The sequence below is a fragment of the Schistocerca serialis genome, chromosome 6 (genome assembly GCF_023864345.2).
Source record: "Schistocerca serialis cubense isolate TAMUIC-IGC-003099 chromosome 6, iqSchSeri2.2, whole genome shotgun sequence".
NCBI lineage: Eukaryota > Metazoa > Arthropoda > Insecta > Orthoptera > Acrididae > Schistocerca > Schistocerca serialis.
Genome location: NC_064643.1, coordinates 360663373 through 360669634, shown reverse-complemented (window position 1 = coordinate 360669634; position 6262 = coordinate 360663373). Strand labels below are relative to the sequence as shown.

General features: G+C 39.1%; 1 long non-coding RNA gene across 1 annotated transcript; it reads right to left on the bottom strand.

Annotated features, from left to right (window-relative positions):
• Positions 1 to 352: 352 nt before the first annotated feature.
• LOC126484285 (uncharacterized) lies at positions 353 to 2071 on the bottom strand. Its single transcript, XR_007587832.1, has 2 exons — positions 1592 to 2071; positions 353 to 488 (listed from the first exon to the last, which is right to left on the bottom strand). It is a non-coding gene; the product is annotated as an uncharacterized LOC126484285 (long non-coding RNA).
• Between the last annotated feature and the right edge of the window lie 4191 nt (positions 2072 to 6262).

Here is a 6262-nt window from a genome sequence, read left to right as displayed (position 1 = left end):
CAATCTTAAAAAGATCGCAATGTGTAATTAGTGTAAACCCAGATAGCACAGTAAGCCGGTTTCAAACTTGTTTCCAGATGTAAAGTTCAAGTATATAAGCTTGATCAAAGCTGGAATATTCAAGCCTGTTAGTTGGATTCGAGCTTGAAACAAACATCAAAGTTGGCAGAGTTCAAGCTATATTTCAAGCTTGACTTATCAAGTTTGGCTCCAGCTGTATCTACACACGTGGAATGCAGCCTGGTATTTACAGCTTGTTTTAAGCTATATAATTATTAATCTGAATTTATTGAACCTAATTAATTAAATAAATATCAGAATGGAAATGGTGTGAAAAAATTATCAAGACATGTATGTTTAAAAAATTTTATTTTCAAAGTGTTTAAAATTGTTTTATTTTAAAATTTAATTATTCTGAAGCCCCTCTGGCCCCAGCACACAGACCAGAGCAGGATCAAATATCGCTGACTTCTGCTGGTATAATGATCCTGTAACAGGTAAAAGAAAATGTTAGCCATACCTAAACATAAAAAATGTATAAAGTTGAAACTGATCAACCTAAATATAATTTATGCCCCAGATTAGCAAAATAACTTCAAACTCACTGATGTAGTAAGAATCATTAACTAGTATAAACGTCACTGAGTAAGCAGCTGCTTCTGGTGACTTCATTCCAAAGGGTGTTTAAAGTAATTTGAAATAACTTTTTGTTTGAAATTTTGAAAGTAAAGATGACATTTGGGTAATTTTGCGATGACTTCATGAAGAAGCCACACATCACTCTTTCTAACAGTTTCGGGGCCATTTAATGTGAATTATAAAGAAACAATTACTTGAAATCATGTACACCTCATACTGTAAGCTTAAAAGGAAACTACCGTTTAGAAAAATGTAGACGGTTTATTCTAACCACAATTATATTTTGGTGAGTAAAACTGAATCAAAATGAAATAAAAGATGAAATCGAAATGAATTTAAGAAATTACCAGTTCAGTGGAACTGAAATGTAAAAGAACAAAAAATGTTCTCCTTGTCATATTTTAATATTGCCTTTTATTAGATTTCAGCCACATTACAAATAACAATAAAAGTAAGAAGTACCAGTAGGACTTGCAGTATTATTTCACCTACGGAACAACAAAATTAAGAGCAATTGAAGACCAGTCAAAGCTACGTAAATAAAAAATACTGACACCTATGTAGTGACTGGTTCTTGATGCACTTTTCCCGTTCACCATGTCATTACTATTTGTATTAGCAAAGAAACGTTTCACACTTCACGATTATTCGTACATGGTGTGACACATGCGAGTATTTACAAGTAAACAAATGTAATAAGGCGATATATATACAAAGGCGAGATTTTAAAAAGGTAAAATAACATTACGTTTTAATTTATTAGTGCCACGTACTAGAGAGCTAGTTTAAAATGACCTCTTTTTGCTGAACAACTTGTAATATGTTTTCTTAGCTGGTAATCCGTTTCACTTTCATCCAGGTTCAATTTTTCTACGTAAAAGAATATGATATTTCTTTACGTTACGTAATAATATTTGACATTTTTAATATGAGGAAAAATGCACCAGCGTACCTGTAATACACTATATATCTTCTTCAGACCCGGTGTAGCAGTAAGGCAGGGGACGCCACACACTTTCCGAACTATTTTCCAGTATAAAACAAACTTCACAACAGTCAACAATCATTAATGCACATCACAAAAATAAAATGGCCATAAACCTAGCAGATTCAGTGCAACTGCAAGGCTTATAAACGCTTGTGGCGCTTCCCGTGGACGTCTATGGAAGCTATGCTGCGCGCGCATCTGCTGTACAGCCTCCCAGAGAAATTACAGTTTATTTCAAGCTTGGGAAAATTATTTTAATTCAAGCTAAATTTTTACAGCTTGCTGTAAACTGTGTAACAGGTTGATTTTTCAATCTTGAATTTTCAACTGAACCTAAACTCGATATCCACCTTGAAATAAGCTGTGTAACAGGTTGATTTTTCAATCTTGAATTTTCAACTGAACCTAAACTCAATATCCACCTTGAAATAAGCTTGAGTGCTAGCTGGGAATAGCAGTGAAACAAGGGCACCACTCTCTTTTGATCTGATCTTTTATTTGAAACATCAAGCATCAAATGTTTTGCTGTGTGGAATAGTGTAAGCTGACATTTATTCCTTTAAAATGTACTATTAAACGTTAAGCATATTTCATTTACAAACCTGTCCTTCCTTTATAGATTCATAATTTTGTGCGTTTTCTTAAATAGGATAGCATTTCTTTTCGTTATTATAGCTTGCGTGCGTCATTTCACGCGCCGTAGTCTTTTGTTTGTGAAATACGAGGGAACAATCATTTTAATATTAGGAAATCCGATAATCAATTTAATTCTAACTTCTGCAAAGAGACATATTTAAATTCACTGTCAGTGACAAATTTTACCAAAAGATTTGGCCTCCAAGCGAAAACTGTAGGCCGTGGCTACTTTCGGAAGAAATTGCAATAACTTTTGTAAAAGATCAGAATTAAGTCAGTCATTTAATGAAAGAGGTCTCAGTTTCTTTTAACGTTGTCGCCATTCCTTTGCACTTCAATATAAAAATAATGCACAAACCGAAATTGCCTTCCATATTAATTGAAAGTAAAATAATTAAATCCCAATTAACGGGTGGTGACATTAAATTGGCGGCCTCAGACGAGGACTGCCAAGGAATAAATAATAAAAGAAATATTATTGTCTATGTAATTGTTACAATTTCATGTTTGCAGTTATATGTATTTTCCGTTTCATCTTTAACATGTCTGCAATTGAGAAACATTAAGTGAGCGAACCAAGAAACGGAAAATAATTAAATTAATAAGGCGATAAGAAATCGCAACTGTAATGTAAGGAAAAACAGTTCAAGGCCAAATCTTGTACTTCGTGTTAGAAAATAGATGGGCCTGATCTCCTTTCCTGTACGAATTTACAAAATTATTTCATGTGACTTTTAGATAATTATGTATGAAAGTTACGCGCCACAAGATGTAATTTATTGGTGGATTCGCGTAATGGCTGCGCGTGGTTAGATTGTTTAGCTTGTTGGTAATTATTACATCTGAAAGTGTTTTTCGGTTAGAAAAAAATGGATCTTATCACTATGAGAGTTAACTTCTGAGGTCATCAGTCCCCTAGCACTTAGAACTACTTTAACCTAACTAAGTACATCACACACATCCATGCCCGGGGCAGGATTCAAACCTGCGACCATTGCAGTCGCGCGGATCCGGACTGAAGCGCCTAGAACCGATCGGCCACAGCGGCCGGCTTCGGTTAGAAGATAAGTGTTTGTAGGAAAGTGTATTTTTGTGTTTACGATTACTGCCTGTATAACTTACAGATATGGGGAAAATAGGAAAGAATCCGACAGTTGAGAACGAGGAGAATGTACACTGTTCGCAATTAAATGCCGACGATCGCCAAATTCCGGACGTTGAACCAAAAGCTATAAGTTCTGCCACGAGCAATGCTGATATACCGGCAGAATTAGACGCCAAGACTGAGTTACCAACTCCTGTATCTGGTCCTATTACCGAATTGTATAAGGAACTAGCAGATTTTATACAGCAAAATTTCGAACAACTTGTGAAAAGCAAACCTCGCAAATGAACGAAAATTTCATAAACCTTGCGCGACAGCAGATCGTGCAAATTATGAGGCTCATTCAAATGAAGACTGGTCAATGCATCTACCTTTGCCTTACACGTAAGGTGGCACTATGTTGTTTTTTTAACTACGGGTATGGTGGCGCCATCTATTGGTAGAGCCGGCCGGGGTGGGGTGGCCGAGTGGTTCTAGGCGCTACAGTCTGGGACCGCGCGACCGCTACGGTCGCAGGTTCAAATCCTGCCTCGGGCATGGATGTGTGTGTTGTCCTTAGGTTAGTTAGGTTTAAGTAGTTCTAAGTTCTAGGGGACCGATGACCTCAGCAGTTAAGTCCAATAGTGCTCAGAGCCACTTGAACCATTTTTTTCTATTGGTAGAGAGACTGAAGGGTGCGCACCGTTTGATTTTGCATACCGCTAGTGAGATTTCACGCCGAAGAGAAGGTGGTCATACAAGTTATCGTCCACCACTGAACATGCAGGCGAGTAAGCAGGAACAATGAGGAGTGATTCGATTTTTGGCGGTGGAGGAAGTTGGAGGCTGAGAAATGTATCGACGGATGAAGACTGTACTGTGAGTACAGTCTGAGTCCTGAGTCGTTCAAGTGTTGTGGAATAGCGCAAACGATTCCTTGAGGGGCGCGAGTCACTGGAAGGCGATGCCCGTCCTGGACAGGCGCATCGTGTCATCACACTGGAAATGGTTGCGGAAGTGAATGCTTTAGTCTCGGACAACAGCAGAATCACCGTGGACGAGATCCATCGGTTACTTCACCACCTCCAAAGAAATCAAAGGCCGTGCACACCAGTTCTGGTAAGGTCAGATGTCCTTCATTTCTTACCACAAGGGCTCACTGTTCTTTCCTGGAACGGGGAACTACCATCAATGCCCAGTGTTATCAAGCCACTTTACAGAACCTTAGACGAGCCATCAAGTCGAAACGCCGAGATATGTTGTCCAATGGCGTTATCCTATTGCATAATAATGCCCACACATGCGGTGAAGACGACATTGCAGCAGTTTCGGTGGGAAACGCTGGAACATTCACGGTACCATCCAAACCTTTCAGCGTGTGACTTTCATGTGTTTGGACCTCTAAAACAAGCTATTCGCGGACATCGATTCGCAACGGACGACGAAGCGTGTGACTGAGTCCAGCCTGGATCCGACAGCAGCCTACTAGCTTCTTCAAGGGTGGAATCGACCGACTAGTGTCGCAATGAGATAAATGTGCCAACGGTTTTGGCGACTATTTTTGAGTATGTGTACTGCGTATAACTACATGCTTGAGTTAATAAAATCGTTACTGTTCCTCTACACTAGTGACCGGGTTTCGTTTGAATGCCCCTTATAGTACGCGCATTCTGAACAAAATGAACAAAAATTTTAAGTAATTTACAAATCAACAGAAGGAACAAATAAGCGGCGAAATTCAACACCAGATGAATATTAATTTCGAACGCTTCGCTAACGAGCAAGCTGTGCGAATTAGCGAACGTTGGAGGAAAAGTTAAATGTAGATTTTCGGCGGTTAACCGAAGAGCAGTCGCTGGAACAAGAAAAATGATCAGCGGAATGAAGAGATTGTTACTTGGTTGCATAACAAAGACAAACAGATTACCGAGACCTTAACAGCACAAGTGACAGAATTAATAGCGACTTCGTGAACTGGTTACATCAAAAGGATTCACAGGTTAACGCGCTTAGGACTGGATTACACACCGTAATTCAAAATTCTACTGCTGAACTATCTCAGCACACAAGGAGAGTGTTGGTGTAAAACCATATTAGAACAAATTAAAACTATGCTAAAACGTGATCATCCCAAGCGGAAGCGTGGCGTGGAAGAACACGTAGGCAAATTTCACCATGAGTTGTCAGCTGCGTGCAATAATGCAGGCAGAAGCCCAGCGGCAACAAACAATACGCATTTGTACTAATCGTCTGCACAGTCGGATGTGTTGTACAGAGAAACATCGTACAACACGTACACGAATAAGTGGTATTCATCGTGTGGTACAGAGCGGCAAATGCTTTGACGAACATCTTGTTGCAAGAGAGTTTGCTCAAGAATCGTCAATTTCGGACGTACATCCCGGGAAAGAGAGGTGGTCAACATCTCGTTATTTTCATGGAGAGTTTCAGAGGGATGCAGCCCAGATCCTGCACAGCCACCCACAGAATACAATTTGTTGCCTCCTACGTACAAGGCGAAGGTGCGCTGTTGGCATCAGAAATGTGAAACATAGAACAATTCGAGAGAGCGTTTTTATCAAAGTATTGGTCTCCAGGCCAGCAATGGAGATTAAGAAAATAAGTTTACAACAGTAAACAAGGTACTCTACGCAAATACTTCAAGAAATATATCAATAAGACAAGATACTGGGATGATCCCATATCAGTAAAGGATGTTATACGAGTTTCAAAGTCAAAATTACTTTTAAATTTAAGAGAAAAGCTACTGCACTCTCCTGAAAATGACATTGACCAGTTCATGTCTGTTGTTGACTCGATAGACTTGTTACATGAGGACACAAAGCAGTGGACTCAAGACAATGGGCAGGTTAATAGTAACGACAATGCGTACTATAATAACTGAGGTAACGGGG